This window comes from Oncorhynchus keta, chromosome 29 (assembly GCF_023373465.1).
Source record: "Oncorhynchus keta strain PuntledgeMale-10-30-2019 chromosome 29, Oket_V2, whole genome shotgun sequence".
Lineage (NCBI taxonomy): Eukaryota > Metazoa > Chordata > Actinopteri > Salmoniformes > Salmonidae > Oncorhynchus > Oncorhynchus keta.
Window position 1 is genome coordinate 37,782,693 of NC_068449.1, and position 13,076 is coordinate 37,795,768.

The window sequence follows — 13,076 nt, forward strand, 5'->3', positions numbered from 1 at the left end:
ACTTTATTAATAGTGAAGATGTGATATTGAACCATTAGGTGACAGCATGTCTGAGATATGTGACATCAGTGTGAAAGTGCCTATGTGACAAGTCTCAATTAAATCACAAATTCAATTCAAATGAGCTATGATGGCATGAATGGGAGTACAGATTTCACCAAAGCAATGCAATTTTAGTAGTATAACAATTCAATTATTAAATTAGGTTCATACATTCAATTCCCTCTACCTCTGACTATCTATCTATTCTGTACACACTGATTTGATGTATCAAGTTTGTGCTGCCTGCCAGTCACCTTACATGATCTCTGCTCTCGTTGCTCTCACATGCATTTCCCTCTCTGCAGACTGAGGTGAAGTCAATGTGAATACGTCCCAAATGAAACCCTATTCCTTACATGGTGCATTACATTTAACAAGGGAATAGGGTGTCATTTGGGAGGTGCAATTGTGACTGCACAGGACAGGCCAAAAGGCATAACAACCTGTCACTACAGGTTATAGGGAGCACTTTGATGCCACATCTCACTGAGTGTGCGTCCCATTATTGGCACCCTAATACAGTATATTCTCTATATAGTGCACTACTTTTGAAAAGAGCCCTATGGCTCGCCCTATGGGCCCAAGTCAATTGTCGTGCACTATAATTGGAATAGGGTGTCACCTGGGACGCAAATAGAGCACTAGGCTAACCATAATAACAGCAATAGAAATAACAACAGAGTGCTGCGAGGTATCTATCGTGTCACCACTGTTATCTGGTTACATAACATAACCACACAGCATCAACTGGAAACACACCTTACTGTCGCTGAAAGATGCACATGACATGAATATAGTATACCATTTAGAGATTCATTTTTACATTGTGCTCGTCACAATTTATTCAAGGGTCCAAGATTGGGGTGATATGCACATGGGTGGTCGTTATAGGTTTAATATATTTTTTTAGAGATACAGTCCCCTATGTATTTATTTGGACAGTGAAGCAAAAACTTGAAATTTGGCTCTATACTCCAGCATTTTGGATTTGAGAGCAGAAATGAAAGCACTTTATTTATCTAGTCCCCCCATTTGATGTTGTCATAAGTATTTGGACAAATTCGCGTGTACATTTTGTCAAAAGTTTATTACTAGCTCCCATATGCCTAGCGCTCAATGACTACATCACGCTTGCATTTGCAGTTTGTTTTGGTTGTGTTTTCTATTATGTTGCGCAAATTGAAATTAATGGTAAATAATGTATTGTGTCATTTTGGAGTCACTTTGTTGTGGATAAGAAAAAAAAACGTTTCTGAACACAACATTTATTTGGCCGCTATCATGATTACGGATAATCATTCATTAATTGTGAATAATGATGATTGAGAGACGGAGGCATAAATACAGACGAAAAACCTGTTGGAACATGCACTCACCATTTCCATGGCATTAGGTAGATACGGAAGGAGGATGAGTCGGCACATCTTGGAGAACCGGTCCACTACAACTAAAATAGTTGTGAAGCCCGAAGAGTCCAGCAGATCATTAAGGAAATCCATGGCGATGTGGGACTGTGTGGTGTAGGTAAAGGCTTGAGCTTACCTGTAGGTAGTTGATTAGGGCTCTTTGCTCAAGCACAGACGGGACAGGAAAGAACGTAATCTCGGGCGTCGGCTTTTAGGGATGACCACCAGAACTTGCGTGTCAGTAGCTCCGTGGTCCAGGTGATGGCCAGAACTCAGCGAGGTATGGCACCACTGCATTAGTTGGGTTCTGACGGATCCAGGAACGTAGGTCTTGCCTGCAGGGTTGTCGGGAGGTGCTGGGTCTGGGCGTAGGGCCTCTTGGACAGCTGATTGGATTTCCCACTGTATGAGTCGACTCATACAGGGTTTTTTGACCAGTGAGAGCTGAGAGAGGAGCGGTTGTGCTGCTGCAGTTTCGGATGAACCGACGGTAGTAGTTGGAGAATTCTAGGAAACGTTGTAGTTCCTTTACGGTGGTAGGTTTGGGATTATTTTCCGTGTTAGTGTTTGTTACCACACGGGACCGTTTCGTTTGTTTCACGTTGTTATTTTGTCTTTTTTTGTGTTCAGTTTGTCTTGTTAAAATGGACACTTACCCCGCGGCAAATCGGTCCGACCTCTCTTACTCCTCATCAGAGGAAGACGACAAACGTTACAGGATCTGTTTGAGAGTGTGAGCTGGAAAGTCGGCTGGAAAGTGAGCTGCGTTCAGGGGATCTACGTGTTTGAGGGTGTGAGTTGGAAGCAGACGTTACACCGAGCTTCCCTTAGCTCATCCCACCTATCTCTGCTGGCCACCATCTTCGGATTTCTACGCAACATACAGTTGAAATCAGAAGATTACATACACTTTGGTTGGAGTCATTTTTCAACCACTCCACAAATTTCTTGTTAACAAACTATAGAATTAGCAAGTCGGTTAGGACATCTACTTTGTGCATGACACAAGTAATTTTATAATTCACTGTATCACAATTCCAGTGGGTCAGAAGTTTACATACACTAAATTGACTGTGCCTTTAAACAGCTTTGAAAATCCCAGAAAATTATGTCATGGCTTTGGAAGCTTCTGATAGGCTAATTGACATAATTTGAGTCAATTGGAGGTGTACCCGTGGTTGTATTTCAAGGCCTACCTTCAAACTCAGTGCCTCTTTCCTTGATATCATGGGAAAATCACAAGAAATCAACCAAGACCTCAGAAAACATATTGTAGACCTCCGCAAGTCTTTTTCATCCTTGGGAGCAATTTCCAAATGCCTGAAGGTACCACATTCATCTGTACAAGCAATAATACGCAAGTATAAACACCATGGGACAATGCAGCCGTCATAGGGCTTAGGAAGGAGACGCGTTCTGTCTCCTAGAGACGAATGTATTTTGGTGCAAAAATAGCAAATCAATTCCAGAACAACAGCAAAGGACCTTGTGAAGATGCTGGAGGAAACAGGTACAAAAGTATCTATATCCACAGTAAAACGAGTCCTATATCGACATAACCTGAAAGGCCGCTCAGCAAGAAAGAAGCCACTGCTCCAAAACGTCCATAAAAAAGACAGACTACGGTTTGCAACTGCACATGGGGACAAAGATGGTACTTTCTGGAGAAATGTCCTCTGGTCTGATGAAACAAAAATAGAACTGTTTGGCCATAATGACCATCGTTATGTTTGTAGGAAAAAGGGGAGGCTTGCAAGCCGAAGAACACCATCCCAACTGTGAAGCAGCATCATGTTGTGGGGGTGCTTTGCTGCAGGAGGGACGGGTGCACTTCACAAAATAGATAGCTTCATCAGGAAAGAAAATGATGTGGCTATATTGACATCAGTCAGGAAGTTAAAGCTTGGTCGCAAATGGGTCTTCCAAATGGACAATGACCCCAAGCATACTTCCAAAGTTGTGGCAAAATGGCTTAAGGACAACAAAGTCAAGGTATTGGAGTAGCCATCACAAAGCCCTGACCTCAATCCTATAGAAAAATGTGTGGGCAGAACTGAAAAAGCGTGTGCGAGCAAGGAGGCCGACAAACCTGACTTAGTTACACCAGCTCTGTCAGGAGGAATGGACAAAAATTCATCCAACTTATTGTGGGAAGTTTGTGGAAGGCTACCCGAAACATTTGACCCAAGTTAAACAATTTAAAGGCAATGCTACCAAGTACTAATTGAGTGTATGTAAACTTCTGACCCACTGAAAAAGTGATGAAAGAAATGAAAGCTGAAATAAACCATTCTCTCTACTATTATTCTGACATTTCACATTCTTAAAATAAAGTGGTGATCCTAACTGACCTAAAACAGGGAATTATTACTACGATTAAATGTCAGGAATTGTGAAAAACTGAATTTAAATGTATTTGGCTAAGGTGTATGTAAACTTCCAACTTCAACTGTATATCTTTCAACTATGCTGTGATGTTTAACATACAATTTCAATCTATCTAATTGAATAGAATCCACAGATTCAGAGTTAAAGATAAATACTTTTACTAAGAGTATTAGAATATTAGTAATTAATTAACAAGGTCTCTCCAGATCTCACAACAGTACTTTTTCTAGGGTCAATTTTAGTTCAATGTTATGCATTTTCAGCCATTGCTGAACCTGAGACCAGAAACAGGCTACCTGAGGGCAATACCAAAATAAATGGTATATTGATTCTGTATCATCACAACCAAATCTGCAGAGCTTCGATGATTTTATGCCCCAAATATTCAACATTTTGTTGGTGGCAAGAAATCTATATAATACTTTTAGCTGAAAAGCACGAAGTCTTGAATCTTGCATCGTTTTATATATCAAGTCACACCCTGTACCATGGAATCGGTACATCAAAAATCTCTTCACAACTATTTTGCAATCTGTGTGGCACAGTTGTCAGCATCCTGGTCCTCAAATGAAACTGGTATACTTTCCTATTTATGCTATTTTTATTCCTCCGCCAATTTTGATAATTTATATTGGGCAGACAGACCTGCCTCCTCCATTTTTGGGGTAATGTTGTAATCAGTTGGTTGTATTCTTGAATTGAGCAGACCTTCCTGTACAATTATGATAACTCCATGATAACTCCATGAAAGACATAACTCTACCATTACAGTTTCCAGTAACATTTAAGAACAAAATACCCTTTTCAAACATCTTTCCCATAGATACATGTATTTTATCAAACAGCACATTTGAGTTCAGCCATAATATTTGTTCTATCTTTTCAGGGGGATGAAATGGAAATTGTAGACAGCTCTGCAATGTTTGTTTGAAAAAGAGAGATGCTTTGAAAATGAGACATGGCAATCTGCGCAAAGGCAAAAAGGCCATTTTTAAACAATGGATGAGCTTTTCTTAATAATCTACTTGAGAATCATTTAGGGTTCAAGTAAACCTTTTTAATAAGTGAAGCTTTTAGGGAGAGATTTAGTGCTTTTATATTTAATAATCTCAAACCAATTGCGAAAGACTTGGCAATTAATTTTACATAATGTCCTGAATATAAAGTGTTATGTTTGGGGCAAATCCAACACAACACATCACTGAGTACCACTCTTCATATTTTAAAGCATGGTGGTGGCCTCATCATGTTATGGGTATGCTTGTCATCGACAAAGACTAGGGAGTTTATGATCAGAAGAAATTGAATAAAGCTAAGCACAGGCAGAATCCTAGAGGAAATCCTACAGGAAAACCTAGTTCAGTCTGCTTTCCAACAGACAATAGGAGACAAATTTACCTTTCAGCAGGACAATACAGGCCAAATATACACTGGAGTTGCTTACCAAGACGACAATGAATGTTCCTGAGTGTTCCTCACTTAAATCGGCTTGAAAATCTATGGCAAGACTTGAAAATGGCTTTCTAGCAATGATCAACAACCAAGTTGACAGCGCTTGAAGGATTTTAAATAGAAAAATGTGCAAATACTGTGCAATCCATCTGTGCAGAGCTCTTAGAGACATAGGCAGAAAGACTCACAGCTATAATCGCTGCCAAGGGGATTCGAACATGTATTGACTCAGGGGGTTGAATACTTATCTAATCAAGATGTGATTTTTTTCGTAATTTATTTACTAATGTTAGAATTTTCTTCCACTTTGACATTAGAGTATTTTGTGTAACATCTCAATTGTCAGTAGAAACCACATTTGTTTAAGCAAGTCAGCCATATCAGCTATGTTTTTTTAAAGGCAGTAAATGAGGCTGAATGAACTGTTTTGCTGCCGGACAAGGCTCCGCTGATAGCCAGGTGTAGCAGGGGTAAGGTGTTGGGACTGCTGTTGGAACTCTGCTGATGGGACAGCTTTATATAGGCCCTTTTTGTGCACCTTTTGTCACCATTATAGAGACTCTGTTGCGCCCTCTTGACAAGAGTGGTGGTGGTGTTGGTCCATGACAAGTCCTCGGTGATGTGGACGCAGAGGAACTTAAAACTTGTGATGCTCTCAACTATGGTCCCATTGATGTGGACCGGGGCATGTTCCCTCCTCTGCTTCCTGAAGTCAACAATCAACTCCTTTGTTTTGCTGAGGTTGAGGGTAGAGGTTGTTGTCATGGCACCGCAATGCCAGTTCACTTACCTCCTACCTACAGGCTGACTCGTGATTGTTGGTTATCAGGCCTACAACCAAGTTGTCATCAGCAAACTGGATGATGGAGCTGGTGTCGTGCAAAGCCACACAGTCGTGTGTGAACAGCGAGTACAGCAGAGGACTGGGGACACCCCCTGGGTGGCCCCGGTGTCAAAACTTCTTCAAGATTGGTGGGTCCCCTGCGGGACGGTTGAGCCGACGTAGGCTAATGCGATTAGCATGAGGTTGTAAGTAACAAGAACATTTCCCAAGACATTGAAATATCTGATATTGGCAGAAAGATTAAATTATTGTTAATCTAACTGCACTGTCCAATCTACAGTAACCATTACAATGAAAGAATGCCATGCTATTGTTTGAGGAGAGTGCACAGTTTTGAACATGAAAAGTTAGGCACATTTGGGCAGTCTTGATACAAAATATTTAACAGAAATTCAATGGATCATCAGTTTGAAACTTTGCACATACGCCAAAATGTCATGCCTATGTTTGCTAATCTTGCCAATTACTGGGTTTTGATGAATGAGCCATCTGATTCAATGAAGGAGCTGAGTTCACCTTTTGCCCTAAATTTAATGTTAAGGTGCACCAAAGTGTAACATCATCCTTTATCTTTATTTCATAGTACAATTTCTTCTTCTTTTTGTTAAGTTTAGCCACATGATTTCTCAATTTACAGTATATATATATGTATATATATGCCATTTAGCAGACGCTTTTATCCAAAGCGACTTACAGTCATGTGTGCATACATTCTACGTATGGGTGGTCCCGGGAATCGAACCCACTACCCTGGCGTTACAAGCGCCATGCTCTACCAACTGAGCTACAGAAGGACAATTTGCCAATCAGCTGTGCAGCCAGACATACTGTATTTGTCATTCCTTTTGCCCTTGTCACTCTCAACCATACAATTTTTCAATTACTCATCCAACCATTGGGATTTAACTGTTTTTAGTAATTTTATTCAAGGGCTCATGCTTATTAGTAATTAAAATAAGCAATTGCATGAATGATTAAAGTGCAGCGTCTGGTTGCTCCTCGTTACACACCACAGACCAGCAAATATTCTTTACATCTTCAACATAGGGATCACTACAAAACCTCTAGTATGACCTCAGGTACACTATATTTGGCCAGGCTTTTGAAACGTTGGTTTTCTTAGATATGGTGAAGCTCCCTTCAGTAACCACGAGCACAACCGTTCCTGGATTTTAACTGGCGGCTTTATTCTGTAGTTTTAGTGAGAATTATCACCTTCCGTGAAAACTATAAAGTAAATGAAAAATACAGTTAAGCACTCTTACAACCTTATCTTACGAGTGACTTATTAGCTTGGTATAACTCTGAAGTGCTTACATACATAACAGTTTAACCAGCGTTATAACAGTATCAGATTAAACACATGAATAAAGGAAAAATACCTCATTGGCTGCTTATTACAGAAGGGAGGAAATCAAACTTCACAATTATTATTCCTGGCATGAATTCACACTTCATCCTAACATACACGCTTCAACCTTTACGAACTACACCGGATGACATGAACACTTAGCTAACACAGCGCGGGATTGCCTTCCCTCCAAAAGTGTGTTGCTACAATAAGGATCCCCGTTACAACAGTATTAGCTACGTAGTTCCGCTTGGCTTATCATTTCCCCAGCACAGCGGACACGTAAACAATTCAAACAAAAGACAACGTCATAACCTGTAAGTCTAACTGTCAGTTACATATGGCTACTATGTGCATGTATCTTATGATCACTACATCCAATGGATGTGGATACTGCTTTAGAGGAACATTTCTGCAGCATTAGTAAAAATGTGATCCATACATGTGAGTGATTTTGTATGTACCCTGCCTGGTAGGTTGACTGATAACTTCCACCAGGTTGCAGGCACTAGTTGCAGTTTGAAGCTTTTTCTTGAGTGTGACAGCTTGATGAAAGCCAATCAATTTTTTTGGTCACACAGAGAATATACCTCTCTGTTGTATCACATACATTATCAAGCGTTTCACACATATTATCCAGATACTGACTGTTAGCACTTGGTGGTCTATAGCAACTTCCCACAACAATAGGCTTTGGATGAGATACATTGTACAGTTGAATGCATTCAACAGAAATGTGTCTTCCACACTTAACCCCTCTGAATCAGAGAGGTGCGGATGGATGCCTTGATCGACATCCACGGCGCCGGGGGAACAGCAGTTTAACTGCCTTGCTCAGCGGGCAGAACCGACAGATTTTTACCTTGTCAGCTCAGGGTTTCGATCCAGCAACGATCGATCCAGCAACCAACATTCATATACTGGCTATCTGTTACTAGCAAGTTATCGATTCCATGAACCTTATTTCTTGGGCTACATAGGTTAATGTGAGCTATTTTTAGCACTTTTCTGGGATGCTTGATTGTTTTTATTGCTTCACCGGGAGGCTTTTCAGAGGGAGACATGACAGTGATATTTATATTTGATCGTGCTGAGAGTGCAGGGTAAACTGCCCACAGTGGCGGAAAAAAGAGTGGCATTTTGGAAGCAGTGCAGTGCTTATTCTTACGGAAGCCCGTTCTGCTATTGTTGTCCAGTGTGTACACACAGAGAGACAGACACATGGATGGTTTTCTCCCTAAAAATTCTCTGGATGTTTACTGCGCACAACGGTAGAGAGAAGACCTGTTAGCAGAGCCCCTTTCTCAACACATGGCAAACACACACTCAGTAACAGTCGTGGGTTTTGAGGCATTTTATACTAGAGGCATGAGCCGAAAAACAGACACTGAAGGGAAACACCAGTCCAGACTCCAAGAACAAGTGATGCCTTGTTGCCCGTGGCGTGCACCGGCGCACACACACACACAGGCAGATGTAATAAGCATAAAATACACCCTATATACTGATGTCATCCAGTTCTTTAACAGCAAAGTAAGTGTAGCAGGAAAAAGGGAGGCGAGCTGTAATGGGGAACCATAGCTCCTATGGCCTGTACCACATGAAGCCTGGGGCTCTGTGTATGGCTTTCCTGCTCCCTCTATGGAACCCCCTTGAAAGCACAGTGTTATTACAGTACACAATGATCGTGTTGCTGGATGAGGTTTAGAGCCAAGGGGAAGGGGTAGGTAGCAAATTGGGACTGGCCCATCTTGTTCCTAGATTAACTGCGCGTCCCTATCCTGGGGTGTGGAGGAGGACCTCCCTAAAACCACCCTGCATGGGTAGGGAGGGAGCGGAGTGCCCTAACCCTAACCTGAGTCACGGTTTCCACCTCAGTGGTGCTGGGTGCAATAGACCACTAAAGAAAACAGCTTTTCCCACACTGGGATACGTTCCTTTCTGGGCTGCGTTTCAGAATTCAACACATGAACTTAATAAACCATTTCATTGTTTATTTCAGCAACTGTGTTTTTTCCTGTGAATCTGATTCTGTACTACCCAACAAGCATGGGATAACTCTGGGAGTTCATTTGAATTGCTTTACATCCATACAGCACAGCACACATCTATTTAAAGCCCCATTGCAGTCAAAATGTGATTTCCCTGTATTTATATGTATTTCCACACTATGAGGTTGGAATACTGTGAAATTGTGCAAATTGCAATAATGTGCTTTAACAAGTATAAGAACTGTTTGAAAAGACTGCTTGACATTTCAGCCTGTTTTGATGGGATGGAGTTTTGGTAAATAGACAGACAAATAAGAAAGAGAGTTCCAGAACCTCTCTGCCAATAACAGCTAGTTTTCAGTTTTCCTCCTCACAACTCAGACCACTCCCAGACAGTCCTAGCAAAATTAATGCTTGAGAAATTTCTCTTGCCAAGAAACTATTATAGTTTCTTTTTTGACCATTTTAATTGAAAACAATCACAGAAAGGTACTTAACTGTTACCCAGAAATAATTTGATATTGGCTTATTGTACCTTTCAGTAATTAGTGGGAAAGAGGGGTATTTTTGTGTTGAGGCCTGCCTGTTTGACTTGAAGCCCCTGGTCCAGAGACCAGAAGGGGTTTGCTGCCTCAAACCACAAACATCCAGCTGAAAAACAACCATATGACAAGCATTTCACTACACCCACAATCACTTCTGCTAAATATGTGACCAATAAAATTTGACATAAAGCTATATGATCCTGCCTCTCTCACTGGTTGACTGAACCATAGAGAGATGCAAAGATAGATGTTTATGTGTGTGTGTGTGTGTGTGTGTGTGTGTGTGTGTGTGTGTGTGTGTGTGTGCCCTTCTTCTGCCTGCTGTGTGATTAATATGGAGAGTGAGTGTAGTGCTGTGTGATTAAGGAGTGACCCAACACCACACTGCAACTCAGCACTACACATCTACTGTGACATGACAGCACTAAACTCACTCACTCTCTTTACAGCCAATAAGCGGGATGGACAGAGACACTTGTGTATACAATATATATATACGGTGTGTGTGATACAGCGCGTGTATCACGATGGAATCCTCCAGAGCGCATACTAGGAATCCTCCAGAGCAGAGCATACTCCCCAGTCATTGTTTTTTTCTCATTTGTGCAAAAGTCCATCCTCCTTCCTCTCTACTCCATGACCGGGAAATCGATAAGTGGTAGAGTGGACGAGGAGTGTGTCAATGCATTAGTAGGCAAATAGAAGGTCCACCCCTCCTCAATAGCCTCCTTTTGGCAAGGAAGCACAAGTGTATCCTACCGTGGAAGAGATTTGATATATGCCACCCCCAGCTGTTGTATTGTAGGAGGAAAAACGCATGCACATATTTAAAATTGATACGCTACTTATCATTTTATCTACACTAAACAAAAATAACTTCAACATGTAAAGTGTTGGTCCCAAGTTTCATGAACAGACATTTTCCATCTGTACAAAAATCTGATTTCTCTCAAATGTTGTGCACAAATTTGTTTATATCCCTGTTTGTGAGCATTTCTCCTTTGCCAAAATAATCCATCCACCTGACAGGCGTGGCATATCAAGAAGCTGATTAAACAGCATGATCATTACACAGGTGCACCTTGTGTTGGGGACAATAAAAGGCCACTTTCAAATGTGCAGTTTTGTCACACAACACAACGCCACAGGTGTCTCAAGTTTTGAGGGAGGCCCACCCATGGCTGCACCACTGCCCAGTCATGTGAAATCCATAGGTTAGGGCCTAATGATTTATTTCAATTGACTGATTTCCATATATGAACTGCAACTCAGTAAAATCTTTGAAATTGTTGCATGTTGCATTTATATCTAAGTTCAGTATATAAAACATCTTGCCCAACAAACTTAATTTATTTTTTAAATCACTTTTCACATTTATTTCTGGATACATCCAGTAAACGTAACTTGCCTGATGATGAGTAAGTGGAGAAGGAGCTTCTCATTGCATACAAGCGCATTTTCGTCCAGGTTCACTCTCCTCGATTACCTTTGACCTTTTTCCAAAGGAGGCGAGAGAAGATGGAGGAGAGAGAAAAATAAAATTGCTCCCATGATAGCACATTTGAAAATGTTGATTTTCTGCAGTGGAAAATAAGTGAAAGACTGCCACCCACTGGACAATATTGGTTTTACAAGCTCAAATCCTGCCAAGTAAGCTTGGGCTGAAAACGAGAGTAAATGCTAAAAATGAAACTTCTAGACATCATTGTAAAACTTCACAGTATTTGACCGATTGTGAGTCAGCTAATAAATGTAGATTTCCGTCAAGGTACTGGAGTGACAAGAAAAGTTGGATTCAAACATTAGTTGATTCTTTATTTATAGAAAACAGTAAAAAAGCACATGGAATCAGATATTTCAAGCCACATTTCAAGGCACCTTCATAGTTGGTTTGAAGTCAGATACAAATCTGATTCCTGGCCATGTCGCTTAGCTAGTGTCTGAATGGTAAAATCTGATTTATTTGCCCTCAATAGTTTTTTGGTATATTTGTTATACACTATATATACAAAAGTATGTGGATACCCCTTCAAATGAGTGGATTCGGCAATTTCAGCCACACCCGTTGCTGACAGGTGTATAAACTTGAGCACACAGCCATGCAATCTCCATAGTATTAACTAACTGAAAGAGCTCAGTGACTTTCAACATGGCACTGTCATAGGATGCCACCTTTCCAACAAGTCAGTTCATCACATTTCTGCCCTGCTAAAGCTGCTCCGGTCAACTGTAAGTGCTGTGATTGTGAAGTGGAAACGACTAGGAGCAACAACGGCTCAGCCATGAGGCCACACAAGGCGACACAAGCTCACAGAACGGGACCGCTGAGTGCTGAAGCGCGTAAAAAACGTATGTCCTCGGTTGTAATACTCACCACCGAGTTCCAAACAGTCTCTGGAAGCAACTTTAGCACAAGAACTGTTCGTCGGGAGCTTCATGAAATCGGTTTCCATGGCCGAGCAGCAGCACACAAGCCTTAAATCACCATGCGCAATGCCAAGCAACAGCCTGAATGGTGTAAAGCTCACCGCCATGAGCAGTGGAAAAGGGTTCTCTTGATAGATGAATCATGCTTCAGCATCTGGCAGTCCGACGGACAAATCTGGGTTTGCCGGATGCCAGGCGAACACCTATCCGAATGCATAGCGCCAACTGTAGAGTTTGGTGGAGGAGTACTAATGGTCTGGTGCCGTTTTCATGGTTCGGGCAAGGCCCCTTAGTTCCAGTGAAGGGAAATCTCAACGCTAGAGCATACAATGACATTCTAGAGACGATTCTGTGCTTCCAACTTTGTGGCAACAGTTTGGGGAAGGCCTTTTCCTGTTTCAGCATGACAATGCCCCCATGCACAAAGTGAGGTACAAACAGAAATTATTTATCAAGATCAGTGTGGAAGAACTTGACAGGCCTTCACAGAGCTCTGACCTCAACCCCGTCGAACACCTTTGGGATGAATTGGAACACCGACTGCGAGCTAGGTGTAATCACCCAACATCAGCGCCTGACCTCACCAATGCTCTTGTGGCTGAATGTAAGCAAGTCCACTCAGCAATGTCC